Below are 15,565 nucleotides of genomic sequence, written 5' to 3' on the forward strand. Positions count from 1 at the left end.
ACAGCAACAAAACCAACAACAACAACAACAAACTAAAACCCAAAAAACAGAAAAGGAGAGATGTTTTCAACCTACAGGAAACAACTGCTGGAAGATCATAGCAAGAGACTTTTCTTTGACAGAATCCTGTAGGGCTGCTTTGTTTTGGAAGTGTGCAGGGTGGTGATGGTGACAACTGTATTGGAAAATGTTTGCAAAAACAGATAGAAAATGTGTGGCAGCTTGTTTTAAGTGTATGTCAACAGACTGGGGGGAGGGACTTCACACTGGAATGGTTTTGAAGGCAGGTGACTTTGAGCACAGAAGGCCCCCCAAAAAGCATAAAGTTAGGGAATTTGTCCTCTGCATTTTTCAACTATTTTACAATTTCTGAGAAAAAAAGATTGAATTTTAAAGCATAATCAGGACTACTTTATTTTAGTCTCAAACAAGAAGAAAAATCTATAGGCACATAAACCGTGGGGATCTGCTCCAGAGTCTCTTAGGAAGGATTCTGGGTTTGACAGAACTAGATTTTTCTCCAAAGTATCACTAATATTTTACACTTGGCATTTGTCCAATTCTGTTTTGGTATAAGTTATTTAAGAGCAGGCAAAAAGTGATCAATCTTCACGGATAATGAGGTTATTATTGCTAATGAGAAAAGCTTTTCAAGCTACAAATGGTGAACTCTGATCCAGCAAAAAGTTTCTTTAGGGTAGGACCCAAAGGAGAAAATAAATCCTTTCTGGGTTGCCATTTTACTTTGGAGTTCTGGTGCCTTATCAGTCAGTTGCACCCTAGCCATACGATCTGTTTGGAAAAGAGGGAGTTTTAGGCTTAGTTCATTGACTGGATTGATGGAGGGATAAGCAAACCTCCCTCCCCCCACATTTCATTCTTGAGGCAACGCCTAATGCTGTTTTGTGGACCTCAGTCTAGGTCCTACAAGTTCTGGATTTATTTGCTTTGCGGACATGGGGTGGCTAGCTACAGATGCTGTTTTTTTTTTTGTTGGAGGTCACGTAAATCAGTGTTAAAATGAATCTTAATCCTATGTGCTCCAGATGCAGTGGAGTATCTATGGAGGAGGAAAAGAGAGATGTAAAGGAAACACATATCATTTGAATTTGTTTTCTAAAAATAGGTTGTAAATCATATTTAACATCTCATGCAGTAGACTAGTAGAGGATTGCAGCATGATTCAAGTAAGATCAGGAGATCTGAGGCTCACAAGTTTTTCTGGCAACTCCCTTGAGCTTAAAAAGTTGAGCCAAACAGGCAGAAGTTGACTGAGAAAAAGGAGAGAGTTGGCTGTTCTGATAGGGACTGCAGAGAGCAGGCAAGGCTGTGAGTTGCATGGGTGCTGCAAAGACTCTTAAGATGGGAGAATAAATCTTTTTTTACAGACTGAACATCAAAGGAGGGGACTATATTGGGGAAAAATGCATTTTGAAAATAAAGTAAGGCAAAAAAAAAACAACAACAAAACTTTTCCCTCTCTTTCAAAAAATAAAAAAAAAAAAAGGAAGAGAAAAAAATATGAACACAGAAGAATGGAGAAAAATTTAGCTTTGGTTATTTTTGCTCCCTTTCCATAAACCGGAATGCAGAAGAGAGAGCTCCTTGCCTGCCTAGGAGGGACTCAGAAAGTACAAACCAGCCAGAGTCATGGTCTGGACCCCTGAACAGAGAAGTACAAAGGAAATGTGTGCACTGTGCAATTCTTCAAGCTTCATGTTGAAAGTGGAGAAAAGCGGAAACGTTTGTGTGGCCCTTTCACAAAGATGCATGCAGAATAGTAATTTGCTGTGGAACAAATTGGCTGAAAATGGCAGGGCAGGGGGAAGGCTGAGCCCTGGCTGCTAACGCAGAAGTGGAGGGAAGTGCATCTGCAGAGCCAGGTCTCAACTTGAAGTTCACAGGTCCTCAACACAAAGCAGATCTTGCTGCCTGCTGGGCTGTCTGCACCAGCCTGGTCTCCAGGGCCCAGGTGTGTAGAACAGATAACTAAAAGGGCTGTTGTAGCTTTTAGGTTTACCAAAAGAGAGGAAAACCCATTTCTGTCTATATATGAGAGCTGGTGAAAGACTTCCTGTTTGTATATGCTGGTATGCTGGTGCCTTAATGCAGCTAAAATTTGAGTCTGCTGCCCGTCTGTATGTGCCTGCGGTTGGAGCTGAGCAGCACAAGCTACTTTACTAAAAACCAGGAAACTGCACCATATGTCATAGGCTCTTACTATTAAAAAAATCCAGCAGAGAGCTGGGAGGAGTAATAAGAACAAAGCTACCTGAATTAAATGTACAGATTAAATATTTCATGCAAAATGTATACTGCGAAAATGCCTCCAGCCTTGCAAACTTGAGAGCTCTCATAACTACCTCCTTGTTTGTATTGCCCCAGTTCTGTACTGTTTTAACCACTGCATGCAGTAGATCTTTGGTAGTTACCTTTATGGTTATACCACAGTCGGAACAGGAGACAGCTAGCTATTGATGCTGTGAACATACCCTGTTCATCCTGTTGCAGATAATTTGCAAAATGGCCTCAATCTTTTTGTAGGTTCGGTCGTGACAAGAATTAATCAACAAGTAGGTTTTGCTGACATGCTTTATACCAAATTCTTTGTGTTGACTTCTGCATTACAAATAACAAACTGCTGGTGGCAGATACTGACCTGTTTGTTGAATGGGGCACCTGACATCTGCTTGTGAATTGGAAGGCTCCTTATACATTCACGGACATTCGGTATGGCTGCACCACCTATGTGCAGATTCCAGCACACAGCAGCAGTGCCATCACGATTTTCTTCTGAATCTCCTTGGGACTGCAGCCCTGGTTCTTCAGACTAAGTGGGAATGGATGTGAAAGCCAATAAATAGATGTTGATGGTAGGGGCTTTTGCACTTGTTCTGCCCACCTCTACCACTCCATAGTTACCAACAATAGAAGACTTAAATTACTTTTGAAAAACAAATGAACAGAGTAAATGATATGCTGTCATATCCTTGACTGGGCTTTTTAATAGTGTTTGTTTGCTTATCTTGCTGATTTGCAAGGTCTGGTAATTTGCGATTGGCCTCCCAGTCATTAGTGTGGATTGGCATGGCTGTATTCTATCAGAGGGACAAGCTAGTCAGTGAGAAAAAGAGAAGCATCCCATGTTAGGGAAGCTATAGGAAAGTGGCTTGAATGTTGTTTGTTTTTTTTTTGCACTGCTTAGTGTTGTAATTATCTCAAAACTTTATTTCATATTGGTTTAGTTCTTAGTTAATTTCCTTGCATGTAAATAACTGTCCAAAAAAGAAGAGCCTCTCCTAGTCTTCAGTGAAGGTGATCTCTTGTTACTTTTTGTTTGAATACCCCCACTGTGGGCCTTTTATCACTTTTATGATAGGTGACGTATTTCTTATATAATGTAGCATCTGCACAGTGTTTGCTGAAAATTAAGCTGGTTTAGAGCACTATATTTCAAATCTGTCATAGCAGTTTCAGTGGCCATGTTCTTCCATTTTAACCAAATTATTGAGATTTATTTATTTTGAGAAAGGACATGCTATTTCATGCCAAAGTCCTTAAAACATCCCGATTAAACTCAGTAATTTTATTCTCTTACCAAACTTGTCTGGGTTTTTAAAATAAGAATGGGTATCACTTCCTGTGGCCCATCATCAAGCCATTCCTACCTGACACTTGGCATGAAAGGATGATCTTTTGGTCACAGCATAGTGCTGCAAGCTCTCAGGGAAACTTGTTTTCCAGCCCTTCCTCATTTTCCTTGGAGATCCTAGAAAGGTCATTTATCTTACCTTACCCTGTTGTCAGAACCTTAAAAGGAAAGTGTTAATGATTGCTTAATGTCTTGCTTTTTCTCTGTGAAAATTAAATTGTTTATTTTAGAAAGATCTGTAGAACTTCAATCCGTGAAGGCACACTGAATTAGCTGTTTTCTTACATGCTTAGTATGTCCAGTCCTCTGCTGCTAGGAGTCAAGAGAATACTTGTTCTTTTTTTTCTCTTTTAAGAACAAGAGTTATTTATTGGGTAAAATTGGATGGATTCTCTTTATTTTGTGAGAAAAGGGAAAGAAATGGAATAATGCATCCAAGGAACAGAATCAATAAAACTAGGTGTAGTCCTTGTTTTGAAGGTATTGATGCCAATAAGACTGTATTTGTTAGTGCATTTTTTTTGCTATTCAGAACCCTCTAATTTTTCTCCCTCTGTGAATGAGGTGGGTAGTTTCACTGCTGCCATATGTCTTAGCCTCTTCTTTTCTTAGCTTTATTATAAAGCTTGCAGTATTGCAGAGTCTAAATGATGCACGCTTACTAATGGACTGTTTTTACCATCATGAAGACAGAAAACAGGACCACTTGACTGGTTAAAGGCCTTATTTATTTAGTTCACTTACTATCTGTGTGTAGTTTAGGTATGCCAATTAATGCTGACTTCAAATTCAGAAAAGCAGGTTGTGATTGAAACTGCCAGCCCTGGACTGTCTGTGGGTACAAACTAGGGAGCCAAGGACTGGAGGTTCTAGGTGGAAGGTTGCTTTAACAGCTCAAAAAAACCCCTTTCTCTGGAGACACTTGAGTGAGAGGCCTCCAGTGCATGGTCTGAGCTGTTCCTTGACCTTGGCCACATGATCTGTTGGTTGAGCAGAGGCTTGAACCTGAGAAAGTGGTTGTTCTGATGTTCACAGACATCTCGTCTGGTAAGAACCCTTCATCTCTACCTTCATGTTGTAATATCAGATGGGAGAGTGGAGTGGCCTGGTTATGTTGTCCTAGCAAGGTGCAGGGTGTTTCCTACTGTAGTAACATGCATGTATCATGTTTTGCTTTTGTGCATCATTATGGAAACTTTGTTCTGAGGTCTTTCTCTGGGTGTCCCTGTGACTGCAGATTGATCTATTAGGGTGGCGAAGAATAATCAGTTTTATTATGAAAAATTTCCGTGTGGCCCATGCTAGTCAGAGGAGACTTTTCACAGGAGCCTGACAGAAAAGACCAGCCTTTCCCTACGATTAAGGGGAAATTGGAGTGGATTACAGTGGATGTTAGAGAGTTTTTGATTCCTCACTGCAAAAGGCAATCAAGGCAGCCCAGGGCTCTGGGGAGCGAACATAGTCAGTCAGTACAGGTTTCTGAATTCAACTGTTTTATATGTGCCTTCAGGAAGAGGATGGGTGAAAATTCACCTTCCAAATAGTAGTTTGATGTGTAGAATGAGACATGCTGAATTGCTAGACTGCTTGTTATTTTTGCAGCCTGTCTTTGGGGAATCATATATTTTTTTTCTGCCCTTTTTTGGGGGGGTGAGGGTGGGGAAGGGGAAGGGAAGCATTGTCAGATTCAATCAGCCCTTAATGTAACTGAACTAGGCAAGTAAGTGGGTGAGCACATGTGTGTGTGTATATGTATAAAATTATTATTCTACTCTTGTTTGTAAGCATTATACTGATTCCTGCTGTGCCACTTCAATTACCATGGTGTTTACCCGAGCACGTTTTCTCTTTTATTCTTCTTGTGTGACTTCTATAAACGTTTCTAGTCTGCATGTCTGTTTTTCTGTTGTCCAACTTGGCAATTTTTTGCTCTTTAAAAAAAAAAAAAAAAAAAAAAAAAGGAAACCATTTTCCTAAAATGTGATCTTCTCCAGTCTGTAAATGTCCTGTCTGTTCTTCTACCACCCTGGTATCTTTCAGGTCAAAGACCTGCCTGATGTGCTTTGTAAGCAGCCTGTTTATAAAGTGCTGCTGTTCAGTGGGCTCTGAGTGTAGCGCTGCTTCGACAGAACCACAGCTGGGCTTGGAGTCATTTTCTCTATTCAGACCAAAAATACTAACATCTGAAATGCTATTGTTCTGTATGACTGACATAAAAAGATCAGAGGAAAAATCATTATTGGTGGAACTGTGAAACTCCTGCTTGACGTATATGCTAACTTTTGGTTTCTTCTTAGTTTAATTCTGCTCTGCCAACAGTTGCAGGTGTGTTGTTTGGCTAAAGCCTGAGTTTGGTGGTGTGGAGTGAGTAAGGAAATACATGCTTCTTTGTTCTGTGTCTTGAGAAGAAATCTTCAATTCTGCAGAGTTCTTCAGGGAACATCTGTGCAAGTACAGCTACTTTTTATTTATATATTTGTAACGACTTAATTTAATTTGAAAGTGAACTGCAGTAGTGGCCTTGGTAGGGAAATAGTCTCTCATTTTTCAAATACATGCATATATATATATATATTTTAAACTGTACACTCTATGTCACCTGTAGTCACTGAATATAGTGCGCTTCTCAAATCTGTCTGATAGTGGTCTCACTCCCAAAGGTGTTGCAAGTCCTAGTTAACATTTGCAGAGTAATTCCAGGTTCTGAATTCTGAGGTGGAAATGTAAATGCCTCCTGTCCAGGATATCTGGGATCCCTAAACCACTGGACTGTACTAGAAAGATGTGAGAAGACTTTGTTTAGAGCTTGTAAATCCAAGTAGGTACTAAACTCTGAAGGCTGAGGAAGCTGCTATGAAAGAACCAAGCTAAAACTTTGTTTCCCTTCCAAGGACAGTTTAACAGTGATGTTAGCATGTTTTAGACAATGGATAGCTTGATGTCTGAGGTCATAAATTTTTTAAAGTAGCCATAGTGTGCTGCATTTTTTTCTTGATCTGCACTTAAATTTTCATTTACTTTTATATGTTGCTGGCTGAGGGCTGCTAGTTTTCTATCATGAGATATGGCTGCTGAAATAGATTTGTTTTTTGTTTCTTTTTTTTTTTTTTTTCCCAGCTCTGAATAAATGTGCATTTTCAAAGCAGGTGTTTGGCTCAGAGTAAGAGAGGAGATGGTTCTGTAGGGAATACTCTTAGCAAAGCAATGTCGTAAATAGGTCTTGTGTCAGTGTTTGGTGTAATGTCTTGATATGTGTCATCATGAATTATATATTATTTCGGATTTATCACTTCTTCCACTGATAAGGGACATTGCTTTTTTGAGTGAGTTTTCTTCTTGGCTTGAAAGATTTACTGATACATTGAAATTCCCTGTATTGGAGATTCAGATGAACTTTGGAAACTTGAGATAAGAACTATAAATCTGTTATAAACTAGGAAGCCATTTCTCAAAGTGTGTATTTATTGACAGAGTTTGTACTAGCTTATTCTTCTGCTTCTCATTTGTGTGCATCAGAAGAGCTTCTCTTTTCAACAGCATGAACAAACATTGAAAAACTTAATGTGGGATATACAATATATAGGTAATTTATCCTCATTAAAGCATCGTCAGGTATTGCCTCAGAGGGTTGAGTGGGGAATGGGTATCTTCCTGTAAATGTCTCAAGTACTGCTCTCAGGTTTTGTTATTTTAAAATACTTTACATTTGGTGGTGTTTTTAAAAAACACCTCTAGACTTAAATCCTTATTTTGGAGCTCTAAAGTAGTGTTATTAACAATTGAAGTTATTTATGCAAAGTTGGCTTCAGTTAGGTGTCTTGAAAATAAGATCGCTTAGTGGATGGTATAAGAGGGAGGCAGGGAAGCCAATGTTGAAGCTTCATCAAGAAAAAACCCCACAACTCTGCCTCTTCAATGAAGGGAGACATAGCATATCATTGATCTAACCTGCCAAGACAATGGCATGAGAGAATAGCTGGCACAGTTAGGCCGTGCAACTTGCCACTGCAACCCCAATGGGAAAATTGTGCCTGAGCAGATACACATATAAACAAGATTCTGAACGACAGACCTTAGGCAGACATGTGCAAAGGCTGTTACATAAGTTGTGTACAATGATTTTTCTTTCCTAACATTAGTAGATTTATTTTAATCAATGTAAATCTACAGATAATAAAATATTTGAATTTGATTTTTGAAATCTTAAACTTTTCAAAAATCTTTAATGAAGATCAGGGAATAGAAATTAATGAGTGAAGGAGATCTCATTTCTAGCATTTGTTTTTCTCTGTTGAACCCAATTAAGATGCATTTTTCCCCTCTGTTTTTCAACTCCATGTATTTTGTAAAATATTAACACAAATTCAGGTTGAAATTGTGTAACAGTTTCAGAGCAAGCAGCTTAGATACAGAATTCATTTTCTGTTCAGGTCTGCTTTCATCCCATTTTATGGTTCAACTGAGTTAAAGATAAGGCTCAGATGACTTCCCCTGGGGATCTATTAGATCCAGCCGGAGACTTCGCAGAATCACTCTCCTGCCTTTTACCCAAAGGCAGATTAGTAGCTGGTTTACCCCCTTTTTGCTGATATAACCATGAAGTGAATAATACAGTTTCACTTCTAGCACTGCAGAAATGCTTTGTATTGTGGTGGCTTCATCTGTGGTGCTAGTTCTGGCCACTGAAATATGTGGCAGTGGTAGCATTTTAACTTTGTTCATGTTGCCACAGTGAAAGATCTTTTAGATGACATAAGCCTCAAGACACAATCCCAATATTAAAGCAGTAAGTCTCCCTCTTCGTGCCACTTCCTCTACTCCAAACACTCAATTATTTATCAGCCGGCATGGGCATTATGGACAAATCTATTGAAACTTAGAGTCACATTGTAAAATGCACATGGAGATTCCCCCATTGCAACTGTGAAAAAAAAAATCATCTTTGATCAAATTGTGCAGTGGAGAGGGATGAGTAGAAACATGTTTGTCTGGCAAGGACCACTCAAATTTAATGGCTGCTAATATGAAGAAAGAGAAATTAGGAATATTTCTTATTTTATTATTTTTTAACCTACTCTGGGCCACATCCAGAGATTTAACTCCAGAGCTTGCTTCAGTTTCTGGATATTTATCTATGATACTTTTAAGGACAATCATTAACTGACTAAATATTGAAACGGTCTAAGTAAAGATAGCACCGCTTCCTGTGCTTTCTATTTACTAAAGACCTGGCTCTTCAGTAGCTGCAGATTTCTTGGCATCTGTGCAGACTGTGCAAGGAAAGCACCCAGTAGCTAAGCTGCTGCTGTTTTGGTTGGGTCTGCTTGAATCATAATAATTTTCAGAGCACATCTAATTCCCGCCTAGCCAAATCAGCATGAAGGCAGGGGAGCTTGGTTGAACTTTATTTTGGGGAGGCTTTGTTTTAAGCATGTTTTAATCCCTTGCACTTCAGAAGATGCCAAACTGTAAAGGGGAAACAGAATCTTTGCCAGTCATGATCAAGCATCCAGCTTGCTACTCAGCTGGATATGAATATTGAGCTTGTAGTGATGGGACATCACTGCATGGAAAAATGCCAAAGCCATTTTTCAGTATAAGAATAATACTTAGATGGTCCCATAGTATTAAATGGTACTAAATGATAGACAGAATAAAGAAGTCTTGATATTTTAGTGTCTCTTACTCAACTTACGAGGGAAGAATAGTTAAGTACTTCAGGGCTTTATATCACATGCTGACTGGCTGCTGGGATCAAGAGGAATTGATTTTTGGCTACAGTAGGTGTCATAAGAAGCAAACAAGCATGCTTTCTTTCTGCAATTGGATATAAATGATGAAAGCACCCAGTGATGTACAGCAATGAATCAGGTCAGCGATGAATTCTTATGTCTGTCAGAACATTTGGTGTGTGGAGAAATGGAAGCAAGACGAAACCTCTTTCTCTGGGGAAGTGGGGAGGAGCTGTTTTGTTGTTGTTGTTGTTGTTGATTTGTTGTTTGTTTTTTTTTCCTTTTGCGAGGGGGTGTTGGGGGCGGTGGGATATTGTTTTGCTGCAGATCTAAACCTAGGTGAATTTACAGGGATGTCTTTGGAGATGGTCTTCTTTCAGGAATCCCAACTCAGACTGAGAACAAATTGAAGCAGTTTTTATTCTTTTTTCTTAGATTTTTGTCCATGATTCTGCCAGGATACTCATGCAGACACAGTGGTCAGTCTGCATAAAGCTGCTTGCAATATGGGGAACTGTATGTTTTCATTTTGTCTTCCATAATTGGAAATAAATCCTCTAGATTGAAAATAGAATGTATTGCTTGTTGCATTTGGGGGGAAAATGTGACCAATGTAATAGTGTTGTATTTTTACATTGTCTGAGATGAATTGATTCTCTTTCTTGCATTTCATTTGCAGAACTGCTTTCCAGCTCTGCTCAGCTAGACAAGATGAGGAGAATGGGAACAAAGTAGGAATTTTCTCACCCAGATCTGTAAGCTGTTTTCAGCATTGCTGATATGCAAGCTGCTCTAGTTTTGTTCCAACACAGTACAGGTGAGTTTAAATTAAGAAACTTATAATTGAATTTTTAAAGGTAGAATTTAATATGATGAAGTTTAGTATAACAATTTCTATTCATAAAGCCTGATTCTTCTTTGACTTTGTGCCAGCATAACTGACAGGCTCACTCAACCTAGGGTTCATCCTTCAGTAATAAGTGTGAAGAAAACCAACAAAGCCTCTGATTTTCTCCTACTACAAGGCATATATTCAGTTTGCTATTGTATTGATAGTACTGATGAATTTGTCTGGATCTTGATTAATGCAGTGAGATACAGAATATGTATAAGTACTTAAAACAACAACAAAAACACAAGCAAAAAAGAAGACCCAAAACTGCTATACATCTCATGCCTTTGCCCAGCAAGGCGTAATTTGCATGAGTAGCCCCCGGCCTGAGTGAATCTTAGGTAGTCTTCTGTGTCTGATACAGATGGTGTGAATTGCTACAGCCGCTAGAAACAAGTCTTAGTGCTTTATTCAGGCTGATGCATGACATGATTTTAGTGATGTCATCCCTAGTGTGTTGCGTGTGGGTGGCAGTTTTCTCTTGGTGTCAGATATTTTTTACAAGCTTTGAAAAGGCTGACGTGTAAACTTAACAGAGGAGTAGATGTGAGGAACACAGATGTGAGAACAGAGAAGTGTGGGACAAGAAATGTATTTTATTCAATGTTACTTCAACTTTCGCAGTACTGAACTGAAACAGGGTGAGTATATTGAAAACTGTTGCCCAACTAGCATTTGTGTAAGCTGTCCCAGGAATGCACTCATGGGGAGCATCTACAGGATGCTCTAAGCATTTGCAGGATTCAGAATACAGCTGGCTGCTGCTTGCCCTGCTCAGCATGCAGGCAGACAAGCTGTTCCACATGTCCATCTACCTGCAGGAGTGCTGTTAATGCTGTTGGTCTCTGGAGTGCTGGTGAATTTCAGGTAGATATCATTCTACATTAGTAGCCTCTTTGCCCCCATAAAAATTAGGGTTAGGGCTGTGTTTGTTTACTTAGAAGGGGATCTTGGAACATTAGTTGTGGATGTTGTAGCAGACCAAGATCCAGTGGCTGTTCTAGCTCAATCACAATTTACACAGATGGAGTAATTAGGCTGCATTAGTTTGAAACGGGTAATGTGGGAAGGAGGTGCCCTCTGCATTTGTAGATTTCTTGTTTTATTTTCTTTCACTGTGATGGTGGTCACTAGAGCTATGTAAAATACCAATTAACCAAAAGGGAACCCACAGGAGTCAGGGAAGTTCAAAGCACAGCTACTTTCAAGAGACCTCCCAATGCCTTAAGGGAGTAAAGTTTGGCAGTCATTCAGACAGTGTAGGTGTGCTACTAGTGTCCCCAGTCAAAAGTTGTGCTGGTTGGCATGCTGATGGAAATATTGAAAAAACGTAATGCGGTATTTGCACTCTGATTTTTATTATTATTATTATTTTTTTCCTTAAGCAATCAAACAGTGCTCAGGAGAAAAGCTTCTAATAATGAGCTGTTTTTTCCCCTAAAACTTTCTTTAAAAAATATTCTTATTTTTATTTTCTGCTGGTATTGCTGGCCATAGGAATATAAATTTATGAACTATGTGGATGCAGGAGGTGAGACCTTCCCTCTTTCACTGATAGCTCTGTAAAACAGAGTCCTTCCAAATGTGTTCCCTGAGTACTGCGTGCCAAATCCCTGATGTCATGTGAACAATAATGGACTACTTTTCTCTTCTGCTGTGCCCAGCTTTTTTGTACCATTTCAAGCCTCTTCTAAAAACTTCTCTCAGCTTAGCCTTTCTTGAGCTCTTGTTGCAAAAAATATATTTATAAACCTGTCATGGAACTATGAATAAGCATTGTAAAGCTAAAAATTCAGACTTCCACAAATTGCAAGCCAAATTTTTTTGAGTTCTCTGGATGTTGACCTGACGGTCTTGGATTGGGCTCATTGATTTATTTGCAAGGATAACTTCTGCTCCCATAATACAAAGATTAAATGTCATGTTGTGAGGAGTGAAAGAGGTCTTGTATTTCTTGGAGTGGATCCTTGGACCAAAATCTAAAAAAGCAAACTTTTTTTTTTTTTTTTAACCTGTCCAGAAGGTGCTGGTTTTTGTGTGTGTATTACTTTCTGAAAAACAGGAATAATGAAAGAGCGTTAATAAATAGGATGAAATTTCGCTGTCAGGAATACCATGTAACTGGGTTTCTGGCTTCTCTTACTGTGTTATTTTTCACATCCAGTGGGGACCGGCAGCTGTGGTTTAGTGCCTTCCTGGCATTTACACCTGTAGGTGGCAGCAGCTTCCTGTTCTATGGGCAGTGGGGGCTGGTTTCCAGTGTGATTAGGAAACTGAACATTAGAAGCAAGACCTTCCCACCCCTTTTCTAAGGTTAACATTCTCCTTTGCTACTGTGTAAATAGGCGGCAGTGCTTGTTCGACACATCTGTCGAGCTAGCTTGCTCTTCCTCCATTCGCTTTAAACATGGCTTCTCCCTTTGGTTCTGGGTCTGTTTTTCTCCTATTTTAATTAGTTCCATTCTGTTTTCGGACTTCCAAGGTCTAAGATCTGCTTGAAGGTAGAATCAAGGACTTGGAGAAGGGCTCTGCAATGCTGTACCGGAAATGTTGTAAAAAAGAGCAGTCAATGGGAACTGGGAAATTATTAATCTTTTCTACTTCTGTTGAAATGCGTGTATCGTTGTTGAACCCTGAAAAGGTCCAAAGTAGCTGTAAACAAATCAAGTAATGTTTTGACTTAATGTTGTTTTGATTTCTTTGGGTTCTTCATTCTCTGAATTAAGGCTGTCAGAAAAAGAGACATTGTTATCAGCTTGAAATATAAATTTGTGTTGCAGTAACATATGAATATTAATAAGTAAGAGAAATTAAATAAAGTCTTAAATTTATTCTAGCAAGATAAGCCAACAGAGCAATAGCGAAACAGTGGGAGAAGTCAGAATAATAAGAGGAATGATTCTAGAAAATACTGAGAGAAGGGTACTTTTTAAAAACTATATTAGCTGCTATTAAACTTTTTTTTTTTATTATTATAATATTGAATTGGATCTCTAGTTTGTGTTGAGAGAGTCCATAGAACTTGTACCATCTGAATATTCTCTTATAAGGATTCTCTTCCGACAGAGACACAGGGCAACAGCTGCTGTGCCTCATTGCTGGGTGTTCAAACCGGAGTCTGCAAGAGGACCAAGTGTAGGTAGTGGCCAGAGGCAGAGGGGGTAGAGGGAAGCTCACATGACCGCTCACAATAAGCCCAATCAGCCGAGAAAGAGATGGAAGCAGGTGCCCAATGTGTCTCGTATTGGTTTTCTCTACCTAGGGATTCCCTTTTCATGGAGGATTCACAGCTACACAATTAGAGCAGCTTTCCAGTGCATGAAGCAGCTAGAGAGGTATTCAATCCACTGTTTCTCTCTACTGGTGGTATTAAAGTCAGTGTTCCAGAAGGACACTACCAATATTGCTTTGGATAATACTGTAGCTTTGTCTGCCTGGCTTCTGTCCAGTAACCGCTGCTTATCTCAGCAATGATACCAGGCTGCGTCTTTAGATTTGCCCTTTGCATTGGAAAATGAGGCCTGTGTGTGTTTTCTATACCTGTATCAGGGATTGTATCATACATACTAAATCTTCTCTCAAAAGGAATATGAACAGTACCTTTTTCTTGTGCAAAGCACCCGTAATGCTACTCTATAGTTTATAATCTGTTAGATGAAACTGAGAAATGCCTCAGTTTTGGATGTCTAATTCATCTTCCTTCATAATGTTGTAGAAGATCAAAATTCAAAATACATTGTTTATGCTATCAGAAAAAGGCACTATGTTTATGACAGTGAAATAAGTTCAGCCTGAAAAATTCAAATACTGAAGTATTCCAAACACAGGCTTCTTAGTGCTATTTTAGAATTACATTTGCTTTATGAAGCTCATAGTCATTTTCTGTCTCCAAGGAGCAGAAACTGGATGTGGTGAAGGCACAGACAATTACTGTTGGTCACCAGTCATCACTTTCTAACTGCTGGCTGGCTAGTCAAATATAAATTTAGGACATATCTATTACTTTCCTCTGGGTGTAGGGTTTTAGGAATCTTAAATATTTTACAGCAACTTTGCTTCACTTCAACACTGTGGACAGCCATTACAGTGGTGCTTAAGAATCAGCTCTTGGGATGCGTTGTTTTGCTGCTATGGTATGAGCATTTGGGAATTTTCAGTGTTGTGTGTTCTGGAAGTCCTTTTGTATTTCGGTGGGATTTGGGGGTTAGGGCCCTCTGGAACCTAACTTCAGGGTTTTAGCTGCCAGTCTTCTCTTTATCTGAACACCAGAATATTTCCCATAGAGCCATCAGGATACATGATAGAAAAATTTGTATGGTGGATTTTACACTGTATAAGTTGTCTGCGGGTATAATGCTTAAAAAATCTGTATTAGCTCTGGGATCAGGGAAATGAGGAAGGTGCTGAGGCGGTACGTGCTTTTATACACGTGCATGCGTGCACATTCTCTATACCTGATTCATTTGATGGATACTGCTTCTAGGCTGCTTGATAGTAATGACAGGATCATGCTTGAGAACTGGTGTGGCCAGAATTGGCTGTAGAATTTCAGGATACCTAAAGCTGTTTACAGTTCTGTGCAGACCTTCATAAAGTGCTGAGCTGCTTCCTTACAAAAGAAGCCTTGGCCGTTACTGTTTGGAAGAATTTGCTCTCGTCAGTTACTAACAAGTCTGGTGATAGATTGCCTACTGAGGTGTTTGTAGAAAGTGGTGATACTCCACATCTGCATAGTAACTGATGGCTTTTCATGATTGTTTTCTTTTTTTTTTCAAAATTGTTTTTCATTGCCACTTCAATGGCAATGCGTGTTTTTTTTTTTGTTTTGTTTTTTGTAACAGCTCTAGAATTTCATCAGCCAAAGCTAATGTATAAAGTCTAGGATGTTAAGGTACTTATAGAATTTTGAATGCTTTTCTGAAACAAATTGTGACTCTAGACCCAACCGAAGACACTTTTTCTTTCTTTTCAGAGATCACATAGAAAGATGAAGTTAACCACATACCTTGTCTTCCTTTTTCATGTATTTGGTGTCTAGTTTGTAGTGCAGTTGTTTTCATACATCACTGAAACTGATTATGCTATTGTGCTTGTACAGTGATGCAGTCCTGATGTTTTTCAAAGAAATTATTTCTCTTGTGAATTCAAAGAAGTGCCTTGTCTAGGTCCCTGGCCATCAGGGTGGCATGCAGCAGCAAGGTGGCTTGGCTGAAGAACGGGAGTGCATCTACTTGTATTAGAGTGGGTAGAACCATCTGATATCTCATTGGACTAACTTCTAAAGTGGAC

At 39.2% G+C, this 15,565-nt stretch overlaps 1 long non-coding RNA gene across 3 annotated transcripts in view; it reads left to right on the forward strand.

Moving 5' to 3' along the window:
- Positions 1 to 15,565, forward strand: part of LOC121076304 — a 129,653-nt gene that overhangs the window by 30,843 nt on the left and 83,245 nt on the right. For all 3 annotated transcript variants that reach the window (XR_005823451.1, XR_005823452.1, XR_005823450.1), the window contains exon 4: positions 10,064 to 10,201. This is a non-coding gene — a long non-coding RNA (uncharacterized LOC121076304). The remainder of the gene's footprint in view (positions 1 to 10,063; positions 10,202 to 15,565) is intronic.

The sequence above is a fragment of the Cygnus olor genome, chromosome 11 (assembly GCF_009769625.2).
Source record: "Cygnus olor isolate bCygOlo1 chromosome 11, bCygOlo1.pri.v2, whole genome shotgun sequence".
NCBI lineage: Eukaryota > Metazoa > Chordata > Aves > Anseriformes > Anatidae > Cygnus > Cygnus olor.